The 24,274-nt window shown below is 46.0% G+C and overlaps 1 protein-coding gene across 9 annotated transcripts in view; it reads left to right on the top strand.

Moving 5' to 3' along the window:
• The window catches only part of LOC136835142 (golgin subfamily A member 5-like), a 346,357-nt gene that overhangs the window by 284,368 nt on the left and 37,715 nt on the right, over positions 1-24,274 (top strand). For 4 of the 9 annotated variants that reach the window (XR_010851996.1, XR_010851993.1, XM_067098348.1 and 1 more), the window contains exon 1: positions 2,083-2,233. The exons of 1 other annotated variant lie outside the window; for it this stretch is intronic. The gene's annotated coding sequence lies outside the window, so the exon portion shown is untranslated. Of the gene's footprint in view, positions 1-2,082; positions 2,363-24,274 lie in introns of those variants that run through there. 4 more of the 9 variants (XR_010851997.1, XR_010851994.1, XM_067098346.1 and 1 more) reach the window with 3 other exon arrangements.

Genomic DNA, 24,274 nt, shown 5'->3' with positions numbered 1-24,274 from the left:
AGCAACATCTGAAGTACCACCGGCTGAAAGCAGAGAGGTCTCCTTTCATACAAATGAAAAGAAGAAAATAACCATAATCTATGCCTTAATAAACGTGTTTGTAACGGAAGGCGTGTGCTTCGAGACAGACGGTGGACAGAGTGCCTTCTTATATGCAAAGTAACGTAAGACAGAGACGCTGAATAAATTCCTTAGTGCTGGTATTCTCTTTTCTTCTGAACGTTGTTCTTGACTTTTTTTTTATCTCAGAAGTGCTGTCGTGATACAGTTAATTAAATGCGAGTACCCTTAATATCAGTGATTAGAGCCACCTAGTTTTCTTAACTTTTTGTAAAGTAATACAAATGACCCTGGTAAAATCTCATAATACTTTTAGGAGAAACTTTTCCTACGACTTCATTCAAATTGAAAAGGGGGTTTTCAGAATCATAAATACTTCTTAGTTTATTAACAATATATATATGTATATGTATATATACACACATATAGACAATTTTTGAAACTGATGATACATTCGGAGAAAATACTGCAGCTTGAAGTCACATGAAGAGATGAAGTTCCTAATTTTTCAGATCAGAAAGTGATTTGTAAATGACTATCCTTTGAAAGAAAATAAAATATTTAAGAGGAACAAAAATATTAGTCTTTATGAGCCCATTTCAAAAAGGCATGGAAACAGACCAAGTATAGTCTATGAGTGTAAAAAAAAAAAATTGACAGTACTAAGCATAATCTCCTGCCAGACAGTTTCAGCGATATCTGCTGAAACAGACAGTAGCTAGTATACCCTGTGCAAATGTAAAGAAGAGAGTTGCCATCTTAATCTCAGCAAACAGAAAATATACAGAAAAACACAAAACTAAACCAGAAAGCACTCAGAGAGAATATAATATTATCTCCATTAACACCAAAGGTATTTATGTATACCATATCCAGTTAGTCACCAGGATTCGCATGGAATGATATAGGCTGAGAGATTTTCATGGCAAGCAGATTGTTTACTTTATTGTGTGGGACCTTGCCATAAGTTGTTATGTAGAAATGAGAAAAAAAACAATGAAGAAAAATAAAGAAATAACTAAATAAGTCTGAAAATTTCCACTCTTGCTGAAAGTAACGAATATTTCATGGAAATCCGACGAAAACTTATATGTTAACAGACAGACACGGCTAATGAGGAACCCGGCATCTTAGCAACCTCTAATAGTATAAGATGCCAGTCATTTCAGCGTTAGGAATGAATGCATGTTTTATGGGTATTTCTTGCCGGCAGGTAGTTTTAAGATAAAGTGAGAAACACGTGAAAATAATCTGTAATTGTCATTTTGTATTTTCTCGGACAAAAGTGTAATCTCTTATTCATTTTAGCATCTAGGTTTCTTCATCTAAATGCCTAACACGTTCTTTGAGTTTAGAGTAAAATAATTTTTTACGCCTTAATTACGTCCACATAATAGTTGCATACATGAACTTATGCATTTGTAACTTTAATTTCTATGACTCTTTGCCATACAGATAGTAAAGATGAAATGTGGCATCATTCCTGCCAACGTTGCCCTAAGCAAGTTCTTGCCATCAATTTCGTTGCTATTCGGTGCATATGTTAATTACACTCCGCTGCTTCTATGGATGCTTGTCATAACTTCATCCTTCATTATTTTGTTTATTTTCGACAACTTTCAACGTTCCCGTACATTCTTAAATAACTTTACAGACGCACTTGCGCCCCAACCAACTTATTTATTAATGCCATTCTCTTTTACCAATATTTGAAATAATTTGAGCTTTCCAGCTCACATTCTCTGTATGCACACCATTCATACTTTTCCCCTAAAAACCAGAGTCAAATACTTCCTCATCTCATACGCTTGTTTACATTTTGTCAATAATTATGTAATCACATATTTCAAGTTAATTTCCATAATCACAACCTGCATTCTTTTGTACAAGTGGCTGGATGCAATGATTGGGTGAGAGAATAACAACAACATTTTCATGAAATTTCTTCACTTACGATCCAAGTAAATTACTACATAGCTCTACATTATTCTGAAGCTTACAAAAATTAATAATTGAAACTGAAACGCACTGTCAAGGGTATGGGAGGAGCTTCCTCGCAGAGTTTTACCTCATATCTGCTTTACTCGCACTTTGTCTCGCCATCAAAACATTGGACAGGATTTCAGTCATAGTATTATGAGGAAGTGTCTTCTAATGTCTCAAGAAGGAATAGGTATTGAGTTGTTTTCCTTGATACGCTCTTAAAAACAACTTTTTAATCCTAATTAGTGTAGTATTATGATGCACGCTAGCATCGTAGTGCTTTTGTGAATGACAGTCATACGTTGTATATTGAAATACGGTAAGCTTTTTGGGAAAGGTTGTATTAGCTTCTTTGTAAAGGAAAACTAACTTTAAATGATCAGATGATTTCCTTCCAAAGTACTCAGAGCCGAGATATTCCTCTTGAGCGTTATTAACTATTACTGTGGGTAAAATCACTCGTTTTTTATGTCCCATGTCTGACGGTTCTCATAGGCTAGGCCTACCGGAGCTTACTAGGCTAGATAGGCTAGAGGTACCACAATGGGAAACTACTAATAAAGTCTAGGAAACTTTATCAGGAAACACGTATACCTTTCTCGAAAATATGACAAGGCAAATTTAAAGGCTGAAACTTGACCTAACCTTCCGTATCTTAGCGTATGGAGTAGGCTCAGTTGGATTCCCAGAATTATTTTATAAGTTGCCAATACATGATTTGAAATTGTAACTTATATTTTTTAAAAGAGTTTGTCATCTAATTAGGACTTATAAGGTAAGACGGCAAAACTGTAACCAGTAAACAGGCCTACCCCTAGCTTACACGGTGCTTTATATTAGCAACATATAAAATTTTACTGGATTCCCTATTCTTAGGCCTAGGCCTATTGAGAATCATCAAGAGAGTTGCTTTAGATTTGGGATGGTTTCTCACAGAAGTCATTGTGATGGGTAATTCAGATGAATGATCAGCTGTACCAAATTGATTAACCCATTTGCCAGATGCCAAGAAACTTGCACTCTGCACTACAGTTTTGGTCACCTGATTGCTAGACCACTTTTAGGCCACATGACTAATACCACATGACACCATTTTCAGGCTGTTGTTACATAGTTAGCATAAGGAACCACTGTAGATGGAGGGGGGGATATAAATAGGTTTTTATCTATAAATTGCTACAAAACATAGGACATTGTAACCTAGGCCTATCATAGGGCATTGTTCCCTGACTTGTTGGGGTGGGGCTTCCCCCCTAGCTATAAAGATTTTTTAGGATATTTTAGGGCCTTTCTGAGATGTTTATAACCCCCCTGGTTTGCTGTCAACATCTAGGCTAGCCTGACTTAACATGTTAGGCTACTGATAGATAGGCCTAGCTTAAAAATTTGTGTAGTATGCATATTGAGGGGTCACAACTTCCTTTGGGGAGAGCTAGGGAGTTGAAGCTCCCAATCCAGGTTAGGGCATGGCATCTGAGGCTAGGATAAGTAAAGGTAGGTCTGGTTAGGTTGTAGGCTATTCCCTCTGAAATGCCTACTGCAGTTAAGGGGTAGCCTAGGCCAGACCAAATGATCCCTCCATCTACATTGGCTCCAAGAATTCTTGCAAAGAGGAAACCTTCTTAGCAGTGGCCTAGGTTAGGCTATTTGCCAAGCGAGCTGGACTAACATGCATTCATTGCTTAAGTAGATGCCACTTAATGTTAGATTAGGCTAGTAATTTACTAAAACAGGCTAGGCCTGACCAAGCCATTGACCTAAGACTAACTTAGGTACTTGGATAGCCTCCCATGCTAGCTTGTTTGGCCAGGTAGGCGTTGTAAGTTTGGCAAGGCCTGATCATTGTAGTTCTAAGTATAGTTCCTGGTAAAACTGAAGAATACTACCACAGCCTGTTCATTTATTTTGTCTTTTGTTTATGTTCATGATATTTAACGACTTGTTTGTTATTACGTTCATCCCCAAAGGGCTGGTATGAAACACGGCGCCTATTTTGCATGTAAACTGGTGATTATCAAACCAGAGTTTTACAGTTGTAGTCGTCAGTTTTATCAAAATTCAGTGCATGGAGATGAAATCATTCACATGAAAATTATACCATTTTTATTGAGTCTCGCCGTGCTGCGAATAGAACTTACCATACAGCCGAGAAAAATTACAATATGGTAATTCCTTGAAGAGGAAACTTGAAGGAATTACTTAGCCTTATATGTGATGGGCCAAATTAGCATCTTCTATCTTTGGGTCAGGGTGTCAGGGTCATTTTCCATTCCACCACTACTAACAGATGATGGTAGATTGGTTACTGGCCCTAGGGAAAAGGCTGCACTGCTTCATAGAGCTTTTGAAGCTGAGCAGTCACCTGAGGATATCCCTCTCCCTGGTACTTGTCATCTTGAACCTATTCTTAAAAAATTTGCATTTCGCTCCAGGGATGTTAAGAAAATTTTAGATAATCTTCATAGCTGGGGTGGAGAAGATCCTGATGGTTTCTTCCTTTGTTTTTTAAAGTTCCAAGGCATGTTGTCATACAAGATACAGCAAGTAGATTCTGTAGATTTTTATGTTACATAGTATCTTTGCAGACGAGCACCAGCTTAGTAATGCAGTGCCTGTTCTGTTCTAAAGAGTGGTATATATACAGACTGCAGCAACTACAGGCCAGTCTCTATGCTCCCTGTGCTTTCCAAAGTTGCTGAAAAACTTATTTTGTTCATGAAACTTACCTGTCAGATATATATATAGCTGTATTCTCCAAGTCCGACAGAATTCACAAAACTTACGACACACGCAGTGGGGAGTCCAGGTGGTTAGTACCCATTCCCGCCGCTGGGAGGCGGATATCAGAACCATTCCCATTTTCTATTCAGATTTTCTCTCTGTCGCCGGTGCTGTCAACACCTGTTGTCTGCACCTCCGTCATAGGATTTGCTTTTTGCTTAAGTATCTGATTGTCTTTTGGTATTTTGACTTTGATCGGGTAGATCGCATACGCTTTTTTGACTTTTCTTTGGTTTTGAATTAGACTATCATTATGTCTGGGTCTAGCTCTGCTAGTTACCGTGTGTGTGTGATGTCTGAGTGTAAGGTGAGGTTGCTAAAGCTGGAGGTTGACCCTCACACTGTATGTTCTAACTGTAGGAAGCATATATGCATGTTGAATGATAGGTGTGATGAATGTGCTTCTTTGTCTGAAAATGAATGGAGAGCGTATGATAAATATGTGAGGAAGTTGGAGCGTGATCGACTGAGGAGGTCTTCCTCCAGGAGTGCTTCTCTTTTGAAGTGTTGATGTCGGCCCTAACTCCCTGTACCTTTAGAACCTAACCCTGTGGTTTTGTCTCCAGCCCCTGAGATCGTGCCAGTGGAGACTAATATGCTTTCCGCCATGATGGAATCGATTCGTGCATTAGAATCTAAGGTGTCAGCTCTCCAAGAAAAGTGTTGTGAAGTGACTAGTGCCCCAGTGTAGTGGAGGGGGCGTCAGACCGCCCCATCATGCCTCTAGGCCTGGACCTCTGCTGGACTCCCAGGACTCAGGGAGAGCATGTCGAAAGCCGAAGGAGGGTGACGGGGAACCCCCACCGGTCTGGCGTCCCTTCGGCAGGTCCTGAAGACGTTTCCCAGGCTGCCCAGGCGCGAGCCGTGCTCGTGTCCTGAAGGACTGCTTCTCCGCCTTCTGACACGTCCTCCCACGCAGGGGTTGGAACCGTCAGGTAGACTCTGCCCTCTTAAGAGAAGCTTAGGGAGGGGGACGCTTCCACGCCCTCTCTCTCCTACTCTGTGCCTCGCCAGAGTTTGTGGATGTTCCCCCAAAGAAGTACAGGACGTCATCCGAAGAAGACGTGTTTGAGCGCCCAAGTCGCTCCAGAGACAGAGCTCTCCCTCAAGAGAAGAGGATTAGGACGCCCTCGTCCCTCTTCCTCCAGGTTACGTGGATTCTCCAGAGAGAGAGGGCGTCAACGAGGACCCTTATTGCCTCCATGCAGCAGCAACTCTCCTCATTCATTGCAGAGAAGGTCCAGGTCCCATGCTCGTCGGAAGGATGTTAGACTTCCAGTGAAGAGATCTAGGCGTTCTCCTTCTCCTGCTCCTCGTTCGTCACCTTCGTCTGCTTCGCCTGCTCGTCGTGGGAAGGAACTCTAGACTCTCGTCCCGGAGGGTGTTGAGGAGGACCGTCTTGACGTCACCCCAGGACGTCCTCCTCTCCCCTTCGTTCTAGACGCCACGTTCACCTTTTTGTTGATGACGCTTCGTCAGGCTCCCACGTGGCGCTCTGGGGGCGATCCTGACGTTCGTCATGCTGCCAAACGTGGCGCTCTAAGGGACGATCCTGATGTTCGTCATGCTGCCAGACGTGGCGCTTCGATTGGGCGCTCAAGAAGCTCGCCATGCTGCCAGACGTGACGCCCGATAGACGTTCATGACTCCCTTCAAGACGCTCCACCTGCCGTTGCTGTCGTCTCTCGTGTGGTTCCTGGTTCTCCTGCTGCTTTGCACGCCAGTTCCTCTTCCAAGCAGAGTATCCCTGCGGCGTGTTTCCTCTCCAACTTCTCTGCACTTCCCCCCCGATGTTGGAGATAGACTCAGGACTCGGAGTCTGAAGAAGAGATTATGATCAGTCCTCGTCGTCGGACTACCAGATTCTCGTCAAGCTTTTGAAGGAATTGTTTCCCGACAAGTTTCTGCCGGCAGTACCTCTCTCTCCTCCTTCTCAACTGACTTCGACTAAGTCTAGGAAAGCCCCGGGATTTCTGAAGATGACTAAATCGCTTTCCACTAAGCGGGCCTTCAAGAAAGTCCATTTGTGGATGGACTCCCGCAAAGCTCAAGGAAAGTCTTCTTTCGCCTTCCCCCTTCAAGGCTCTCGGGTAAAGCGGCGATGTGGTATGAGACCGGAGAAGACTTAGGCTTACGTCTTCCTTCCTCATCTAAGGGAGACTTCGCCTCTCTCGTTGATTCGAGTAGGAGGTCTCATCTGTCGACGGCCAAGGTTCCCTGGACTCTTACGGAGATGGACCATCTTTTGAAGGACCTTTTCAAGACGCTAGAAGTTTTCAACTTCCTTGACTGGTGCCTTGGAGCTTTGGACCTTAAGTCGCGGAGTCAGGACTCGATCTCCTTGTCGGACCTTTCGAGCATCTTGTCTTGCATGGACAAGGCGGTCCGAGATGGTTCTGACAATTGGCCTCGCAGACTTTGCGACTGGAGTGCTCAAGAAGAGGTCACTCTTCTGCGGTTTCGCCACTGAAGTCCGTCTCCTTGGCACAGAAAGGAGAACTGTTGTTTGCTCCCCTTTCTAGTCATCTTTTCCCGGCTTCGATGGTAAAGGACATCGCTGCAAGCTTGCAAGAGAAGACCACACAGGACCTGTTGGCACAGTCATCGGCGCCCTGCGGTTCCCGTGACCTCGGCGACGTCAACCCGTCAGCAGTCACCCAAGATGAAGAAGCCCTTTCGTGCCGGATCATCTTCAAAGCCTTCTTCCCGAGGAAAGAACCTCTCGAGAGGAAAAGCCCTTGCTAGAGGTAGGGCAAGAAGTGATGTGATTCTCCTCCAGATACCGGTGGGTGCCAGGCTTCTTGCGTTTGCGAGGCCTGGAAAGTGAGAGGGCAGACAGTTGGTCCCTTTCGGTTTTAGAGAAAGGATACAAGATCCCTTTCCTTTCTCCCCCTCCCTTAAGCCTTTAAGCCCTTGGACCTCTCTCCGTCGACGGTCCAGAGAAACAAGAGATCCTGTTCGACCTGCTGCGGCAAATGCTCGTCAAGAGAGCAGTAGAACAGGTCTTAGACCTGGATTCCCCAGGCTTCTACAACAGGCTGTTCCTGGTCCCGAAACATTCGGGAAGTTGGAGACCTGTGCTGGATGTCAGCAGCCTGAACCGCTTCGTCGTGAAAAGAAACTTTCAAGATGGAGACGGCTCAGTCTGTTCTAGGAGCCTTAAGACCAGGGATTGGATGGTATCCCTCGACCTTCAGGACGCGTGCTTCCATCGTACCGATACATCCTCAGTCAAGGAAGTTCCTGAGGTTCGTCTTGAAGGAAAGGTGTATCAATTCAGAGCTCTTTGCTTTGGCCTGTCCACAGCTCCCATGATTTTCACCGTCATCATGAGGAATGTAGCAAGGTGGCTGCATCTGACAGGCGTCGTGTGTCGCTCTCCTTGGACGACTGGCTGATTCGAGCGTCATCGAGAGAGGTGTCTGGAGGATCTACAAGCAACTTTGAACCTGACGAAAGAACTCGGCCTGCTGGTCAACTTCGAAAAGTCACACCTGACCCCAACACAGTCCATCGTGTATCTGGGGATTCAGATGGACTCAGTGGCTTTTCGGGCTTTTCCGTCCCGGAACGTCAACAGCTGTGCTACGGAAAAGTCCTAGCCTTCCTAGGGAAAGAAACATGTTCGGTGAGGGAGTGGATGAGTCTGCTGGGGACCATTTCCTCACTGGAAAGTTTGTTTCCCTGGAGACTACATCTCAGGCCTCCTCAGTTCTTCCTGCAAGACAACTGGGAAGACAAGGAAAATCTCGAGTTGTCTCTCAAACTTTCCCCTCGAGGTGAAGGAGCATCTCAGGTGGTGGTTGGATCCTCAAGCTTTCAGAAGGCGTGTCCCTCAGCCTTCCGAACCCCGACCTAGTGTTGTTCTCCGGGTAGCCAGTCAATGTCGGGGTGAGGAGCAACATTGGGGAAGAGAGAAGTGTCAGGCACCTGGAGAGGGGAACAGGTGACCTGGCATATCAATATGAAAGAATTAGGGCGATTCTTCTAGCCCTTCGATTCTTCGAAGATCAAGTGTCCGGTCACACAGTCCAGGTAAACGCGGACAATACCACAGCTCTAGCTTACCTGAAAAAGCAGGAGGCACTCATTCTCGTTCCCTGTTCGTCCTTGAAAGAGATCCTGTTGTGGGCGAGTTCCAGGAACGTTACGATCCTGACGAGGTTTGTAGCAGGCGTTCAGAACGTGAGAGCGGACCTGCTAAGTCGTCGTCATCAACTGCTCCCGACAGAGTGGACTCTGAACCAGGAGGTGTGTCAAAAACTGTGGGGTTTATGGGGTCGACCCTTAGTAGACCTGTTTGCAACATCGAAGAACAACAGGCTTCCGCTCTACTGCTCTCCTGTCCTGGATCCAGGAGCAGTATCAATAGACGCCCTTCGTTGGGACTGGTCTCGTCTGGACCTATACGCTTTCCTCCCTTCAAGATCCTGGGAGAAGTGGTCAGGAAGTTAGCGTCGTCGCAAGACACAAGGATGACTCTGATCGCTCCGTATTGGCCTTACAAGGAGTGGTTCCCGGAGGTAATGTCGCTACTGGTAGACTTTCCGAGGGTGTTGCCTCTTCGTCCAGATCTACTCAGACAGCCCCACTTCGAACGATACCATCAAAACCTCTCCGCTCTCGGTCTGACTGCGTTCAGACTATCGAAATGCTGGCGAGCGAGAGGTTTTTCAAGCAGGTGGCAAGAGCGATCGCGAGCCAGAGAACATCTTCGATCGCGGTTTACCAGTCGGTGGGCGTATTTCGACAGTGGTGTAAACGCAGAGGGATTTCCTCTTCCTCGACCACTGTGAGCCAGATTGCAGACTTCCTTCTTTTTCTTAGGAAGTTCCGGCTGGCAGTCTCCACTATTAAGGGATATAAGAGTATGTTGTCAGCGGTCTTTCGGCACAGAGGAATAGATATCGCCAACAATACGGACCTGCATGACCTCATTAGGTCGTTCGAGACGACTAAGGTGCATCAGTATTTGGTTCCGTCTTGGAATTTGGACGTAGTTCTTAAGTTCCTGATGCAAAGCCCCTTTGAACCCCTTCATGCTGCTTCTTTGAGGGACGTAACAAAGAAGACGTTATTTTTAGTTGCTCTCGCTACTGCAAAAGAGAATCAGTGAGATTCATGCAATATCCAAGTTAATTGGTTTTAAAGGATACGATGCGGTGTGCTCTCTTCAACCGCTCTTGCCAAGAATGAGAACCCGTCTCACCCCTGGCCCAAGTCCTTTGAAATGAAAGGTTTGGCGGGTATTCTGGGTCAGGAACCAGAAAGATTGCTATGCCCTGTTCGGGCTCTAAAGTTCTACTTGGACAAGGCGAAAGAGTCAAGAGGTCTTAAGGATAGGTTATGGTGCTCGGTGAGAAGACCTGACGTCCCCATGTCAAAGAATGCGCTGGCTTTCTTCTTGAGGTCCACCATTCAAGAAGCGCATAAAAGTTGTCAGGAGAGTGACTTGAACTTTTTGAAAGTTAAGGCGCATGAGGTTCGGGCTGTTGCAACGTCAGTAGCCTTTCAAAAGAACATGGCTCTGAACGATATTATGAATGCCACCTATTGGAGAAGTCATTCTGTGTTCGCCTCTCATTACCTAAAGGACGTAAGAACAGTGTATGAGTCTTGCTGTTCATTGGGACCTTACGTTTCGGCTGGTACGATCTTGGGGGAAGGAGGCAGTACCCATCCTATCCTGTAATGTATGGTTAGGAATAGTTTTTAAAAAATTTTTTGGTTGTGTTTTTATGGTTGTGGGGTAGACTGTGGGGGCAGTCTTCCCTTTCCTTAGTTTTTAACTAGTCACGATGTTTGGTAGGCCAGGTGGTTATTTTTGTCTCTTTGCTTCCTTCTTGAGGGCTATGATCTGGTCACATAGTGGTCACATCCCGTTGGCAGATCATCTGGAACTCTCCAACCATATAGGTCTCTACCTCGTTGGAAACTCCAGTAAAGCAGACGCAGACTTGGGTGACAGTAATCACGAAGTCAGCTATGCTAAAAGGTAAGGAACCAAGATGTGTAATCATCTACATTGTTTTGTTTCTCAATCCTATGCTGTCTCTGCCCACCTCCAATGGTGCGATTCAGCTATATATATATCTGACAGGTAAGTTTCATGAACAAAATGATATTTTTATACATGAACTTACCTGTTGTTTACATATAGCTGTAATTCTCGATCTCGACAGAAAATTCAAAACTGGCGGTCCCGCTAATATATGGTCAGGTGATACGACTACCCGCCCTCTACCGGGGTACCTGGATCCATTTCCATCAACAACTAATCATATTTTCTCTGTCGGGCCGGCGACTAGTCGTCTGCTCCTCTTCAGAAATTCATCGGTGCTTTTTATAAAATGTTCTTCTTTGGTGAAGTACCCACTTTGTTGATGGTTCTGGCTTGTTTTTGGCTTTGGTTGAGATTTTTTCTAGTTATGTCTGATTCAGGATCTCAAATTAGATATTGTGGGGGTTGTAAAACTCGAATGTCTCGGTCTAACATAGACCCTCACTCTTCTTGCTCTAACTGTAGAGGGAAATTGTGCACGAATCTGGATAGATGTGATGAATGTTCGTCTTTGTCTGTGCTTGATTGGCAAAAGTTGGCTAAGTATCAGGCAAAATTAAGTAAAGATAGGGCACGTAAGGCTTCGGCCAGAAGTTCCTCCCAGAGTAGGAGTAGTATTGCCTCTTGTTCTGTTCCTGTTACCCTCCTGTTCCTATTCCTGCCCCGAACCTGTTGTTTCCGAACCCACTACCGTGTCAGACCTTCGGGCAGAATTTGATGGTAAGATTTCGGCTCTTTTCTCTGCGATAGAAAGATTGGCCAGGATGTGAGTGCGATGTCTAGACATCGAAGTGTTGCGAGTGATAGTGTTGTGGAGGAGGTGACTGTTCGTCCCCCTCGTTCTCCTAGGTCGAGGCCTCTGTCCGGCTCCCAGGGCTCAGGGAGAAGACATGCCGAAAGCCGAAGGGAGGCGAGTGGGGTCTGCTCCTGAGCAGTTGCTCCCTCTAACAGTCCTGTTGCGTCCCAGGCTGTTGCAGCTCATATAGTAAAAGCGATGCTGAAGTGTCTTCTTGTGCTTCTGTTTCGTCTCAAGGAGTTGGAAGCAGTCAGAGTCTAGTAGGCGCTGAAGAGACGCAGAGCTTCCTCTCCAAGTCAAGTTCCTATCAAGAAACTTTTGGCACGTTCTCCTCTTCCGTCTTGTAGCTTTTGGGATAGCCCAGAGATCTCTTCTTCTTCAGGCAGTCCGGATGTACGTCTCGGATCGTCGGCGCGGATCCTCCTGTTAGCATGCAAGTAGCGGCTTCCTTCCCGTTGGATCCCAAGTCGGCTTTTATGCCTCGGTTCCTGGCCCCCTTTCGCAAGAGGACAAATTGGACAAGATTTTGAGACTTTTCGAAGGTTTTAAAGCTCCAGCACTTCAGGTTCCTTCTGCAACTGAGGCTCGGTCTCTGCTCCCGCTCACGCGACCTGGCGCCGCTTCAAGCCGCACGCCTGGCTCGCTTCCTTCATTGCGCCTGGCTCCGCTCGATCGCGCTCCTGGCGCCACTTCCGCCGCACCGCCGCACTCACGACGCTACTTTGGCGCTTGGCGCCTCAAAACACGTTTCCTAAGGCGCACAATGTTTTGCGCTTCTAGCGCTACCATGGTTTTTGGCGCCTCTTTGGCTCTCGGATCTTCTAAGGCTCCTGACTCCTCTCAAGCTCATGTTTGGATACGCTTGACGCGGGTCGGGCTCTTGGCGCCTCGGTGACGTTCGCGATAATCAAGAGGATAACGCAAGTTTGGCTCCCGGAGACGTTTCTATCCGCGGTGCTCCAACTGCTTCAGAGATTCTCTCCCCAGTTTCCGATGTTTCGAAGTAGATGATGTTCCGTCTGCTCCCCTACGTCCAACTTTAAGCATCTCTTACAACTTTTTGAAGAACTTTTTCAAGAAGACTTTGCTCAAGCTTCCCCTTCGTCTCCGACTCACGCAGTTTGCCAAGGATTTTAAACCTCCTTCCTCTAGATTTCTGAAGCTGGTCCTGTCTGTTTCGCGAAAAGAGCCCTCCGAAGGCAAGAAGGATGGTTGAGCAAGAAAAGATCTCAGGGTAAAACATCTTTCTGTTTTCCCCCTCTCAACTGTCTTTTAAGTCTCGTTCGTGGTATGAGACTGGGAAGTCTTTCCTTGGGAGACTCTGCCTCCTCTCAAGGGGATTTCTCCAGCCTTGTGGATTCTGCCCGTCGCTCAGCTTTTCTTCATCCAAAGTCGGCTTCTCGTCTTCGGAAATTGACCATCTGGTGAAGAGTTCCTAGGATCTTGGAGATCTTTTCTTTTATTGACTGGTCTATAGGAGCCTTGAGCAGGATAGTGAAAGTCTGTGATCTTCCCCCAAGACTGCTACAGATCTTGATGCTATTTTGGCCTGCCTGGACAAGGCCATCACGGACGGAACGTCAGAAATTGCCTCAGTGACTGCTACCGGCATTTTGAAGAAGAGAGCACATTGGATTTCGTTTGTCGCGAGGAGTCTCCAGGAACCAGAAATCTGCTCTTCTTTTTGCTCCTTTGCTTAAGGAATCCCTTTTTCCCGCCACGTTAGTTAGGGAAATTTCGGAAACTCTCTCACGGAAGTCTACTCAAGACCTACTGGCTCATTCTTGAAAAGACCCAGGTTTTCGACTACTCCAGTAGTACCCAAGCCTTCTTTCCCTGTATCCTCTAGGCCTTCTCGGGTACTCCTTCTCGGCCCTTTTCCCGTGCTAGGGGAAGAGGAAAATTCTCTTCTCATCCCCAGAAAGCTAGGGTACCAACCGATGAGTTCAAGGTCCTTCATGCAACGGTCGGAGCCAGACTACAGTCGTTCTGGCAAGTTTGGGAGGCCAAGGAGCAGAACCCTGGGTGATCAACGTTCTGAGAGAAGGCTACACCATTCCCTTCTCAGAGAGTCCTCCTTTAAAGTCTTCGCCAGTAGACTTCAACGTATCATCCAGGGACTCAGAGAAACTTGTGGTGTTGGAGGAGGAAGTTACTTCCCTCCTTCAAAAGGGAGCCATAGAAGCAGTCCTCGAACCTTCATCTCCGGGGTTCTACAACCGTCTGTTTCTGGTTCCAAAATCGTCAGGAGGATGGAGACCAGTCCTCGACGTAAGCGCCCTGAACAAATTTGTGCTTCAAACACCATTCAAGATGGAAACCACACAGTCGGTTATCAATTCCCTGAAGGAAGGAGACTGGATGGTGTCCCTCGATCTCAGGACGCATACTTTCATGTACCTATCCATCCGAGATCAAGGAAATTCCCTACGGTTTGTGTTCAGAGGCAGGGCTTTTCAATTCAGGGCTCTTTGCTTCGGCCTATCAACAGCCCCACAAGTTTTCACAAGGACGATGGCTCCAATTGCGAAATGGCTTCACTTAGAGGGAATTCACATTTCCCTTTACCTCGACGACTGGCTGATCCGGTCTCCGTCAAAAGGCCAATGCATGAAGGACCTACAAAGGACCCTTTCTCTTACCGGACGAATTGGGACTCATAGTAAATCTTCCAAAGTCACAACTCTCTCCATCTCAAGACTTGACTTATTTGGGAGTTCGGATGAACTCAGTTCTTTTTCAGGTTTTTCCGACGTCTCAAAGGATCGAGAAATGCCTGCTGAAAGTGAGATACCTGATGGCAGCCAAGACTTGTTCTGCCAAGGAATGGATGAGCCTTTTAGGCACCCTCTCATCGCTAGAGATGTTCGTCAGTCTGGGGAGGCTACACATGAGACCTCTTCAGTTCTTCCTACAGCAGATCTGGAACAGGAAGAAAGACACGGATTCGTTTGTTTTTCCTCTATCCACTCAAGTAAAGCAAGACCTGTCATGGTGGAACGACAGGAGCAAACTAGATCGAGGTTTGTCACTGAGACAGAGGAACCCAGACCTGATGTTGTTCTCCGGCGCTTCAGACGAGGGTTGGGGAGCAACATTGGGGATCTTCAAGTGTCAGGCAATTGGTCTTCATCCCAACGGGATTGGCACATAAATGCGAAAGAGTTGAAGGCAATACATCTAGCCTTGGAACATTTCGTGCTTCTGGTGGAAAACAAAAAAAGATAGTAGTGCACTCGGACAACTCCACAGCTCTGGCGTGCGTGAAGAAACAAGGAGGCACTCACTCCTTCTCTCTGTTCGAGATCGCAAAGACCTGCTTTTGTGGGCGGCAACCAAGAACATAGAGCTAGTAACTCGCTTCATCCCGGGAGCTCTCAACGAAGAGCGGATATCCTCAGCAGGTCACTCCAGGTCATTCCGACGGAATGGACCCTCCACCAGAAAGTCTGCCAAGGCCTGTGGAAGGTTTGGGGAACTCCCATGTTAGACCTGTTCGCAACGAGGAAAACCGCAGACTACCTCTCTTTTGCTCTCCTGTTCCAGACCCAGAAGCATTAGCGGTGGATGCCATGCTCCTGGACTGGTCGGGTCTCTTCCTTTATGCATTCCCTCCCTTCAGGATGCTGGGAGAAGTCCTGAAAGTTTCGAGCACACAAAGGTGTGTCAATGATCCTTATAGCTCCATGGTGGCCAGGAAGATCATGGTTTCCAGAGCTACTGGAGAAAGTAGTGGATTGGCCAAGGAGGTTGCCATTCAGACCAGACCTTCTGTGCCAGTTGCACAGCAGAAAGTTCCACAGGAACCCGTCAGATCTAAATCTGACAGGGTTCAGACTCTCGAGCGACTCTACAGGAGGAGAGGCTTCTCTAGAAGAGTGGCGCAGGCAATGGCTAGATCAACCAGGCCCTCGTCTACAAAGGTCTATCAAGCGAAGTGGAAGCGCTTCAGGGAGTGGTGCTCCGAGTCTGGAGTGTCTTCCACTTCTACGACTCTAAGCCAGGTTATGGATTTTCTTTTGTTTCTGCACAAGGAGAAGAAATTGGCTGTCAGCACGATTAAGGGGTATAGGAGTATGCTGGCGGCAATTTTCAGGAATAGAGGTATAGATCTTTCCTCAGACAAAGATATTGCAGAACTCCTTAAATCCTTTGCTACCACCACTAAAGGCAAATCTCTTAAATGTACCGCATTGGAATTTGGATGTGGTGCTAAAGTGGCTTACCTCCAAATCTTTTGAGCCTTTGAGTTCCTGTCCGTTAGGAATCTAACTAAGAAAACTCTCTTTCTCTTGGCACTGGCCTCGGCAAAGAGAGTAAGTGAGATTCATGCTCTGGACAAAAGAGTTGGTTTTTGTGCGGATAAGGCTGTAGTTTCCCTTCACCTTGGGTTTCCTAGCTAAGAACGAAAACCCTAGTAATCCATGGCCAAGGGAATTTCCCATTCCTAGCCTATCCTCCTTGAGTGGAAGAGAAACAGAGAGACTTCTCTGTCCGGTCAGAGCATTGAAATTCTATCTGGACAGGACCAGAAGTGTAAGAGGAACTCATGATTTTTATGGTGCTCAACTAAGAACCCCAAGAACCCTCTATCTAAAATGGGATTGCTTTCCTTTGAAAGAACTGATTCAGGAGGCACACAAGGAATTAAGGGATGTGGATTTCCCAGTTAGTTAAAGTGAGGCCTCATGAAATTAGGGCTATTGCAACTTCTTTAGCCTTCAAGAAGAACATGGCTTTAAAGGACATTCTAAGTTCAACTTATTGGAGATGTTCGTCTGTTTTTGCCTCGCATTATCTGGAGACAGATCCAAACCACATATGAAGACTGCAGTACGTTGGGCCCCTTTATTGCGCCTGACACGGTGATGGGCAAGGAAACCAGAGGCTCTAGATCCTCTCCTTAGTTTCCTTGGGTGCAGAAGTTTTTTTTTGGTCGACTACTAGAGCCTAAGAGGTTAGATGGCCTAGTAGGTCTAATTTTCATAGGTTGGTGTGAGTTTTTATGGTTGGGTGATATGATGGTGGATGCTTTGAGTACTGCGCCTGAGCAGGGCATTATATGCTTTGGTTGATTGTGTCGAAGACGGCTGGGCCAACAGACCTTTCTCCATATAGCAACCTGCGTCTGAGCTACTAGGCCCTTTAGCAGTTGCACTAAGGATAGCAGGTTACAGAGGCAGTAACCGAGAAAACAGCTTCCTTAGCAGGTAAGGATCCAAAGTTAAGACGTTTTTCTTAGCCTGATGATCTCAGGTTTTTTCCATTTAACACTTACAGCTGTCCATGCCCACCGCCTCAATGTGGCAATCAGCTATATGTAAACAACAGGTAAGTTCATGTATAAAAATGACATTTTTATAATAAAATAAGATTTTATATCATACTTACCTGTTGTTTACATATAAAACATTCCCTCCCACCTCCCGCAAAGGACAAGGGGACATAGAAAATATGATTAGTTGTTGATGGAAATGGATCCAGGTACCCGGTAGAGGGCGGGTAGTCGTATCACCTGACCATATATTAGCGGGACCGCCAGTTTTGAATTTTCTGTCGAGATCGAGAATTACAGCTATATGTAAACAACAGGTAAGTATGATATAAAATCTTATTTTATTATAAAAATGTCATTTTAATGATAAAATAGGGTTTGTTCATACTTACCTGGCAGATATATATTCGTAGTGCCCACCCTCCTCCCCTCAGGAGACAACGGCACTATGAAAATCTGAATAGAAAATGGGAATGGTTCTGATATCCAACCTCCCAGCGGCGGGAATGGGTACTAACCACCTGGACTCCCCACTGCGTGTGTCGTAAGTTTTGTGAATTCTGTCGGACTTCGGAGAATACAGCTATATATATATCTGCCAGGTAAGTATGAACAAACCTTATTTTATCATTAAAATATCATTTTTAAGCCACTATATAAGTATGTGGAATCTAGAGGATTGTTAGCTGATAGTCAATATGCATATTGGAAGCAGTTAGGTACCTGCAATGCTCTTTTAGACTTGTCATTTGCAAGGGAATCTTGATAAGGGTTTTGAATGCAGAGTAATTCAAATAGATTTTAGTACTGCTTTTGATTTAGTAAATCACGAGGCACTTATTTATAAGCTTCAGAATCTTGGAGTGGGTTTTAGGATTACTTCAAGATTTCCTTACAGGTAGGCAGCAGTGAATTGCTGTGAACGGGATCTTTTGTGAACCCAGACCTATTTTGTTTGGAGTTCCAGAGGGTAGTGTTCTTGGTTCAGTTATTTTTATTGTATGCAAGTGATATGGTTATTGTTCTGAAAAACAAGATTGTTCAGTATGCTGATGATGCAACGCTTGTGGGTGTAATAAAGTCTCCACTTTTGAGAAATGAACCTCCCCTCACCCTCAATTTGGACATGGACTAGATCAGGGAATGGTGTAGTCGGTGGGGTATGAGGCTGAACTCCAATAAAACAAAAGCATTATTGATTAGCAGGTCTCATACAGATTTCCCACCCCATCCTCCCCTTCCGGTGAATGAAACTTTGCTGAATGAGTCTGAAGCTTTAACTCGCATCTAACTTTTGAGAAACTTCTAATAAAAGTTCTAGTAAATGCTGCACAAAGTTAAATATGGTTTATATATTTCCCTTTACTGTCTCTTACTTCTTCATAATGAACACCATATTCTTTGGAAGCTTGATTGTCAAGTCAGTGGCCCCTCTACGCATGTTCTATACGAATAGGTTTCATCTTCTGAATAATAATATTAATAGTAATAGTTCCTTGTTAGTTAAGTAGTATAAGTAACTTAACAAGTAACTACATAGTTATTGGTTTCACTTACCCATGGCAGTTTAAAAATTTGAAATTCCCAGTAGCATTCTATTGTTTTGGTGTCAGTAGCTCGCCCCCACCCACTTTCAGGGAAGGATAGGTACAACACAGCTGAAGAGCTCAATTCGTTTCTGCCGGTCAACAACTGATCATGGGGTTGTCGAAGCAGCTTTGGTTTGATTTTTTGATGCTCTGTCACTGGATGGCTTTGACTCTCATCGTATTTGGTGAAGTATTTCTTGCTTTGGTAGCATTTACGCTAATTAGATTAGCTTATTTAGTGTGGACTTTTCCTGATTGTGACTTAATATGTCAGACTCTAGTTCTTCTAGCGTCTGGTTTTGCAGCAATATTTAGCTGCAATACCTGGTTCATGTCAGTCAAATATGACTCCCATACCATTTGTTGTCAGTGTAGGGGGACAAATTGGCTCTTCTAACTTAACAGATACAGAGAGTGGGATCAGGGGAAGTGGAAGACTTTCACTAATCATTTAGACAAACTTAAGAAAAACAGACAGAGAAAGGCAGCTGCTAGAGCTGAAGCTAAGGGTTCTGTTAGCCAAGGTTCACCCGCTGTACCTGCGCTTTCTACAACTGTGACTGCCTTTTCCCCCATCACCAGTCCTCCGACTTTCCTGCAACTCCGTTACCCATCTCCCAACCTTCGGAACCTGGAAGCCAGGATAGACCATAAGTTTGGTCTCTTAGTTAATACTGTAGCTTAAATAGGGGTTTCAGTATGAGGTCTTATGGATAAGATTGTCAGTGATCACGGTGCAAGTGCAGTGTCAGTGGAGAAGGTGACTACTCGTCCCACCGACACTCCTCTCCTAGACGAAGGTCCCTGTCAAACTCCACTAAAACTGGGAGGAGGCAAACAGTAATTCCAAGGGAGGTCGGTGTGGTTTGTCCATGGGTAGTTGCCCCCTCAGCTGAGCCTGTTGTACGAGGATCCCAGGACTCGGTGGACAGCCGCTGGAAAGGCGTCCAGCTTGGTGTACATGACCCTTCCTCTTGTGATTCGGATTTGGGATCCGATGGATCCAAGTGCAGTGTGAGTAAATGGCGCTTCAAGAGTGCATCCAGGTCATTGAAAAGGCCCGTTTCTGTGGCTGAGAATGATTCCCTTATTCCGTGTAAGTGGTCCAGAGATTGGGAGCAGAGTTCCAAACCGTCTTGTAGCTTTTGGGACGATCCCAGTCATGTGTCGACTACAGTGTCAGTTTCAGAGCGCCTGCATTTGATGCCCAAACAGGCTTCCAAGAAACGTTCAGTGTCCAGTGGGATCAGAGTTCGCAGTGCATTCCGAGTATCCTAAGGGATCCAGGCAGTTAGTGGGATCTGATGGATCCAAGTGCCCAGTGGGATCCAAGGGATCCAAGCTTCCAGTGGGATCCGAGAGATCCAAACATCTAGTGGGATCCGAGGGATCCAAGTGTCCAAAGGGATCCAAGCATACACAGGGATCTGTGGGATCCGAGCATCCAGCAGGGTCCAAGAAACATGCAGTGTTTGAGCAGCCACCTGTGCACGTGCAACCTCCAGTGTTTACCCACTTGCCTTCCAAGCAGGCGCCAACTGCATCCAGACTTCCGGTGCCACACTCCAGTTACCTATTGGTTCAGGAACCTTCACTGGAACCAGTCCAGCGTTGTCTAGATAGTATTCTAGACCTTCTGCAAAAGCCAACAGTGCCTCATGAATCTGTGGATTTGGCTACGTCTCCTATTATGTCTGAAGAAGAGGGCTATGACCAGGAACAGCCCTCTTCAGCATATGTGTCTCTTTTAAAGTATTTCCTATTCTGCTTTCTGATGATCTTTTCCCCTGCAACCCCGTCTTCCCCGAGTTCAGCATTCATGATGAGACAGCCTACGGAATCCTCTGGGCTGTCTAAGATGTGCTGTCTTCTTCAATGAAGAAAGCCCTGTCTGGCATTGAGAGTTGGCTGACAGAGAAGGATCCGGGCAAGGCCGTGTTTTACACCCCTCCTCGTTTGTTGAAGAGACAGCAACTGTCTTATGCCACTGGGGAGGCTCCTTCTATGGGAGTTTCTTGCTCCTCACAAGGGAACGTCTCCAGTTTGATTGATTCGGCACAAAGATCAGCTTTCTCCTCTCTGAAGATTTTGTTTACGCCATTCGAGCTAGATCACTTGACGCGGGACATCTTTAAGGTGTACAAAATCTTCAGCTTCTTGGATTGGACTAAGGGTGCATTGTCAAAGAAGACTAAAGATCACACCACCCTCCAAGACAGTTTTTCTGCAGACTGACTAGGAATGCTCTCTTGTGCAGATAAGGCAATTAGGGATGGATCCCAGGGGTTGGCAGTATTGTTTGTGGTGAGAGTCCTCAAGAAGAGAGAACAGTCATGTTCATTCACCACAAAAGGAGTTTCAGTACTTCATCCCAGAGGTCCGCACTCCTTTTTGCTCCTTTGGACCACTGTAGTCTCTTTCCCCGTGCCACAGTAGAGCATGTAGCAGCAGAGTTGCATAAGCAGTCTACACTAGATCTGCTGGCGCAGTCCACTTAACGTCCTAGGGAGTCAGGACATGTTCCTTCGGCTTCTTTTGCTTCGAGGACAATCTCACCACTACAGCAACAGCCCTTTCGAGGCAGTAGAGCTAAGTTCCAGCCCCTTCCACGAACAAATCTTTGGTCAGTTCGACAAGTCAAGAAAACTTCAGTCAAGCCCTCCTCTCACAAGTGAGGATCCTGCCCTTATTGTCCCGGTGGGAGCAAGACCCGTACATTTTTGGTGCAAGTGGAAAGTCAAATGCTGAACCTTGGGTATTGAAAGTCATTAGAGAGGGATATGCCATTCCTTTCAGGGAGAAACCACCCTTAGTATCATCTCCCATCAACTTGGCAGCCTACTCCATAGGCTCGTAGAAGTTTTCAGCCCTGTCACAGGAAGGCTCGTCTCTGCTCGGAAAGAGAGCTGTGGAGGTGGTCGAGGACGTAAGCAAGCCAGGGTTTTACAACCATCTGTTCGTCGTCCCAAGGTCATTGGGAAGTTGGAGGCCTGTCCTGGATGTCAGCGCCCTGAATTTCTTTGTTCAAACCACGAAATTCAAGATGGAAACCAATCAGTCAGTCCTGTCTTCCATCCATCAGGGCGATTGGATGGCGACCATAGATATGCAGGACGCATACTTCGTGGTTCCAGTACACCCGGATTCCAGGAAGTACAGTATCTACAGTTTGTGTTCCAGGGCAGAGTCCTCCAATTTCGGGCTCTGTGCTTCGGCCTTTCCACAGTCCCTAGAGTTTTTACCCAGGTTCTTGCCCGTCTAGCGAAGTGGCTCCATCTTATGGGGATCAACATTTGTCTGTATCTAGATGACTGGGTCCTTCACTCCCCCTCGGAATCAAGATGCACGGAGGACCCTCAGAAGATACTCTCTCTAGCTCAAAAGTTGGGCCTGTTAATAAACTTGAGCAAGTCCTAATTAGTCCCTACTCAGTCGATTCTCTATTTGGGAGTGAAGATCAACCCTCTAGCTTTTCATGCTTTTCCGTCCAACAAGAGAGTCCAATCCTGCCTCCGGACGATTTGGAACTTCCTTTCTCTTCTGTCATACTCAGCCAATGAGTGGAGGAGTTTGCTAGGCACACTCTCATCCATAGAGAAGTTCGTGCCTTTAGGAAGACTCCACACGAGAGTGTTACAGTTCTTCTTCAAGGCCAGTTGGCAAAGGAAAAACCTTCTGGACTCATTTGTATTTCCAATCACTCTTGAGATCAGGAGGACCTTCGGTGGTGGTTTGTAGAAGGAAGATTCTCAGGAGGGAAGTCTCTACGCCCTCTGATCCCCAACCTCACCTTATACTCAGATGCTTCAGATGTGGGTTGGGGGGCTCTCCTAGAAGACATGGAAGTATCAGGGAAGTGATTGCAACCCAAAAGAAGACTTCATATCAACGTGAAGGAGCTTAAAGCAATTCACTTCACTCATCAGCACTTTGCAACAGTGACTTTCAACAGCACAGTCATAGTACATTCAGACAATACGACCACCCTAGCGTATATAAAGAATCAGAGGGACTCTCGCCCTCTCTCTCTACCAAGCGGCCAAGGGGCTTCTGTGGGCACAGGACAATCACACTCAGATTGTCGGACGTCTCTTTACCAAGCGGCCAAGGGGCTTCTCCTATGGGCACAGGACAATCACACTCAGGTTGTCGGACATTTTATACAGGGCAAATTAAATGTCCTAGTGGACAAATTAAGTCGTTGCAAACAGGTCCTACCTACGGAATGGACACTGAATCCACAGGTGGAAACGGTGGGGGAAGCCATCGGTAGACTTGTTTGCAGCATCGAGGAACCATCGTCTTCCCTTGTATTGTTCACCAGCCCCAGACCCTCTCGCGTGGACAACAGATACAATGCCCCAGGACAGATTGAACCTCAATGTATACACTCCCCACCGTTCAGTATGGTGAGAGATGTTATCAACAAGTACCTCTCTCATGACAACACGTTGATGACCCTGGTGGTCCCCTTTTGGCCCCAGAAGGAGTGGTTTCCGGACCTACTCGATCTTCTGGTGGGTTTCCCAATACTTCTGCCACAGAAACAAAATCTACTCAAGCAACCACATTTTCACTGGTTCCATCAAGGATTATCCGCTCTTGCTGTGACAGGCTTCAGACTGTCAGGAAGCCTGTCAGAGCGAAGGGTTTTTTGAAACCAGTGATTGCAAAGTGTAGACACCAGTCTTCCTCTAGGGTTTACCAGACCAAGTGTGCAGTCTTCTGCAGCTGGTGCAGAAGACATGATGTCTCATCTTTTTCTACCTCTGTAGCACAAATAGCAGATTTTCTGCTTGTAGCGCAAATAGCAGACTTTTTGCTTTTCTTAAGGACCTCCCAAGGGTTAGCTACACCCGCGATCAAGGGCTACAGAACTATGCCTAACTCCGCATTTAGGCATAGCAGCCTGGATTTGTCTACTGATAAAGACTTCAGCAATCTGGTCAGATCTTTAGAAACTTTGAAACAGGACAAGACAGCTTCGGTGTCTTGGAATTTAAGATGCACAGTGCTGTAGTCGTAAAACGTCTTTCAGGCCCTCCATTTAAGCTTCGCCAATCCTTATCCCTTTGGGATCTTACCAGGAAGACTCTTCTTAGTAGCCCTAGCTACAGCTAAGTGGACTAGCAAACTACAGGCTTTGAGCAAGAAGGTGGGTTTTGCACAAGGAGATGCGGTCAGCTCCTTCACTTTGGGTTTCTTAGCTAAGAATGAAACACCTTCCAATCCCTGGTCCTGTTCATTCATGATCAAGAGTTTGACAGACATTCTCGGACTGACAGACCAAGAGAGAGCTCTTTGTCCAGTAAGAGCATTAAAGCATTACCTGGAGAGGACTAGAAGCATCAGAGGTCCTTCCCATAACCTCTGGTGCTCGGTTGAGAACCCATCACATCCTTTATCCAAGAATGCGTTGGCCTTTTTTATTTAAGTAACTTACCCAGTAATTACATCGCTGTAGTTTTCTACTTGATGGCAGCTTGAATTTTCGAAATTTGCGCCAATATTCTACTTCTTCCATCTGAGTTGGTGACTAGGCCCCGCCCCCTTTCTGGGAAGGAGAGGAACAACCCTTGAAAAGTGTTCAATTTGTTTGCTGCCGTCCTAGAGCTTACACAGTTGTAGGACTGCCACTTGGTTTTTGAAATCATCTTGTTAGCTTCCCATTTTGGTGAAGTATTTTGAATTGTTTGCCTTCGGCACTAGTTTTTGTTGTTTAACAATGA

This window comes from Macrobrachium rosenbergii, chromosome 55 (genome assembly GCF_040412425.1).
Source record: "Macrobrachium rosenbergii isolate ZJJX-2024 chromosome 55, ASM4041242v1, whole genome shotgun sequence".
Lineage (NCBI taxonomy): Eukaryota > Metazoa > Arthropoda > Malacostraca > Decapoda > Palaemonidae > Macrobrachium > Macrobrachium rosenbergii.
This window is presented reverse-complemented; position numbering and strand designations above follow the sequence as displayed.